The sequence below is a fragment of the Symsagittifera roscoffensis genome, chromosome 2 (genome assembly GCF_963678635.1).
Source record: "Symsagittifera roscoffensis chromosome 2, txSymRosc1.1, whole genome shotgun sequence".
Lineage (NCBI taxonomy): Eukaryota > Metazoa > Xenacoelomorpha > Acoela > Convolutidae > Symsagittifera > Symsagittifera roscoffensis.
Genome location: NC_087063.1, coordinates 35,822,707 through 35,826,837, shown reverse-complemented (window position 1 = coordinate 35,826,837; position 4,131 = coordinate 35,822,707). Strand labels below are relative to the sequence as shown.

The 4,131-nt window shown below is 35.0% G+C and overlaps 1 protein-coding gene across 1 annotated transcript in view; it reads left to right on the top strand.

The window, feature by feature from the left end:
- Window positions 1-527: 527 nt before the first annotated feature.
- LOC134840334 (prefoldin subunit 3-like) overlaps window positions 528-4,131 on the top strand; it is a 207,453-nt gene continuing 203,849 nt past the window's right edge. The window contains exon 1 of the mRNA XM_063856094.1: window positions 528-541. The gene's annotated coding sequence lies outside the window, so the exon portion shown is untranslated. The remainder of the gene's footprint in view (window positions 542-4,131) is intronic.

Below are 4,131 nucleotides of genomic sequence, written 5' to 3'. Positions count from 1 at the left end.
TCCAAATGTCGCCGATTATAATAGAATCACTTAGAAATCGTTGACCTCAAATTTGCCAAGTTAATTGGGTGACCAAATGTCAAATATGAACAATGGTTCTGTAAATTTGATCAGGCTAAGAACAAGTGCCATTAAGTCGCTCAACTCAAAGAGGTGTTCCAACTCCAAGTCAATCCCCCTTGAGTTATATTCAGCTTCATAATCTCTTGATTAGCAGAACGGCCATATTCTTGTAAATAATTGAATCTTCCGAATTAAGAACTAGTACTTGATTTAAGGGTCTTTCAGTTCATTTCGGAAAAAGCAAATTAACAACCGGGGCTTCCTGTAGAGTCCGTAGGAGTCAGAATTTAATTGTTAATCTGTATTTGTTTCTCACTGAGAAAAAAGAACCTAAGTGAAATGATCGTGAACTTGAGATTCTGAAGAAAAATAGCTGAAACCAACGGAAGTTTTAGCAAAGCCTTTTTGCCAATGTTTTTTTTTCACTAATGGACTTACTACAGCTTTGAACAAATTTATCGGACAACTTATTAAATAGCAAATATAAAAATTCATAGCAAATCGTCGTTGAGTGAAATTTTTTTCCAATTGTGCTCTTGAATTAGGGCAAAATGAATTTTTCCGAAAAAGTGCAATCGTTTTGCATTGCTCATTTCTCCATTCAAATGCAGTTCTGAAAATTCGATTGCAGTTTTAGCGCCATTTCAGTGTCTCAGGGTCAGAATTATTTGGAAAATTTTGGATATTGTCCGATAAATTTGTCAAATGATATAAACGTCATCAGTTAGTGTCTACACGACTAAGCTCCACAGCAGAACTTTTCAAGATTTTGCATTCTCAAGCACACGGCTGGAGAATGGAAATGCTGCATGACTCTGACAAGAAATTTGCATGCTTATGAATTCTGAGCAGAAGAATGTAAGACCTGCTAACTTCTTGCAAAATTTGAGCTTCCTCAATTGTAAGTGTCAAAAGAGTTGCATTCCAAGTACTCTAGACTGTATAAACATTCTTCAACCATAAGAAAAAACCAACCAACGAGTTTCTAAGTCGCACAGAAGTTTCGTAGTTTCGTAAGAAGAAGTCGATGACAGCAAATTTCTGTTAGAAGAAAATTTCCATTATAATGGATTATCTTGAAGCTTTCAGCCGTCAAATTGGATTATAAATCTATTATGGAAAATTCTTGTTTGAAAAGTTCAAACTGATTTAAATCCATTCATAATTAATTATAATGGATACTAATCTCCAAAGAAAATGCTGAAAAGTTAGTTGAACAAGCTTACGCATTAGATACGGCCTACTCGAATTCTAAACCAACTACCCTTAATAAAAAAAATTGAAACTTCTAAAAGCCTCATGCAATTAACAACCTCTCCCATTTATGATAATGCCACTCTCCCCGTCCCCACTAAAACCCCTCCCGCATTTCTAGCAAAAATGAATTGTAATCCTCAAAGTTTTTTCATTAATATAATAAATTCAGATCGATTTTAATCATAGATTTTTTGAGAGGTTATTGATGAAAAACTCAAATTTGATTTAAAGCTCACTCATTTGTCATTTAGCTCAGTTGCTACGAATTAGAAACACTGGTTTGAAGTTTTTGATTTTGGTCTTTGAGTTCGGGCTAATAATTTAAGCTTTTAGCCTTAGAATAGCTGATTCATGCTTAATTTAGGCATTGAAAACTTAGTTTACTTGAATTAAATTAATTTTTGAAGTTTTTAAACAAAATTTCTGCAAAAAAAATGAAAAGTTTTGAAAATTAAAAAAATAGTAATTCTAGGCTTAGAATAGCAGATTCATGCTTACTTTAGGCATTGAAAACTTAGTTTACTTGAATTAAATTAATTTTTGAAGTTTTTAACAAAATTTCTGCAAAAAAAAATGAAAAGTTTTGAAAATTAAAAAAATAGTAATAACAATTTTTTTGTTTCTCCGGCAATTGTTCTACAAAAACTGTTTCCCATTTGTTTTTTTTAATATAACTATCAAGTATGCCTAACTTCTTTTTTTTTCGTTCAAGTTTTTTCATCACACCACGTAGAAAAAAAACACAAAATTGGAAAAAAAATTTTCTAAGACTATGGTCGAAACCTTCAGTGCTTCTAACAACCGGCTATCTTAAATCAAAAATGCTGTTGCTTTTGACTGAACAAAAATTGTCCGAGCAATTGCGAGGCTAGTTAGTGACCGAACTAATTTGATAAGATTTCAATAGGAGGGATTAAATCGATAAGGCCACGCAACTAGCAATTAGACCCAAATTTTTTCGAGCAGTATATTAGAGACAAAATTCACATCAATTACACAAATCTACACAAATATTGCTTGATTGATAATTTGCTCATTTTAGATATGCGAGATCGAAGTGTCGTTGTTATTGCTATCGAGTTCGTGTTAACAATGGAAATCTTTGTGACAAAAAAAACTCTAGATCATGGTGCAAACGCTCGTTTCAAACATCGAATTTCAACAGATACCCCAAGTCCAATGAAAAATTCCAGGATGTCCAAAAAAACGCCGAAACCTTGATCGAAACAGTGAGTTTCCGGGCAAAGAGTGTCACATTATAAAAAACCTTTTTATAGCAAACTTGACAAAAACCTTTCCAAGTTGGTTGCGGTCTACGACCCTAGTAAACTTCCGAGTTTCCTGAAAGGGTGCAGTAGCAACATCAAACTATGACTACGTGTTTCAAAACAAGTGTTTCAAAAAAACTGATTATCAATGCATCCCCTTCTCTTTTGGCTCAACCGAGTCATCCGATTTCAACTTCGACATATTCACCCAATTTCGGGTTAATCAAATACCGAAAAAGTTTGTCGGAATCGGCGCTTGAACATCCGAATTTTTGATCTTGAACTTAGTGACTGCACCGTTTCGCCAAACGCGCTTTTAAATTTCAATTTTTTCTTGAAGGTTTTGGCTCGTTTTGACTGTTCTACGGTTAATTGGTATTCATAGAATCTAATTATTGAACGATCAAACAGCCTCATAAAAACATAAATATCTGGGACATTGTCAAGGTGATTTTTCTGAAGACGTTTCCTATATGTGTCATTAAATAGAAACTGTATTCTAACTAGGTAGAAACTGTTAAGTAGAATTACGTAGAAAATTTTTCTGCCTCTTGCCTTTTTTCCATTTATTGTCTTACTGAGACTGAAAAGTTCTATTTGTTATTTCCTGGTATTTCCAGCTAGTTCTATGTTTGTCTAGTTTATATCGTTTTTTCGACGTAGTCGTCTTCTTGGTCGTCTCCTAGTTCGTTTTCGACGTCGTTGTAGTTGTACTTTGTTCACGTAACTTTTTTTGTCCGCATCGCCCTACCGCACTGTTCTGCAAAGTGCGACCAATTTGCAAACTAAAACGACTGTTTTCATTTATGCGACTTAATTGTTGACTGTCGTAACACAAACTCGTAAGTATTTTGATTCTATGTTTCAGACTATTGAAACTACTTTTCAGACTGCCGCAACTCATTTTCGGACCATTACACGACTTTTTCAAACTGTCGCGACTATGAGCTTCCGACTATGATCCTCTCCAGGCTATGAGCTTTCGGTCGAGTAATTATCACCGGCGCAACTTTGAAAAGGCTGAAAACAGTTTAGGAACTCCACTCGGGTCATAAAAAACCAGCATTTTTTTGCCCGTTTCTAGTAGCCCAAAACGCATGAAAAAAGCCCCGAAAACTTTCCTGCAAATCATGGAAAGGAATTTTTGAACCAATATTCAACATTTTCTACCTAAATTAGAGATATGGTTGTTGGCGGCATGACAATAATGGGACCAAGTTAACATCCCCCCAAGCCGTTTAGGGGGAGGATGTTAGCTTGATTCTATGAGTTCGAAGTTTCAGTCAACCAGAAAAGAGCATTAAACAGAGGCAATGCTTAGCAAATTTAATTTGAACTGAATGCTGGGGTGGCTCTTAACTTGGTCTGCTTGGGGGGAGGATGTTAATTTGATCCGTCATTATGTTGAGCAAGCGCAACAATTTGCGTTAAAAAGAGACGTCGTTGACGTCAGGGAGACAGATATGCATTAAGAAAAACTTAATGAGTTTTCTTGATTAGCGGCTACTTCTTCTGCATACTTTTGAAAAGCTTCTACCCTTCT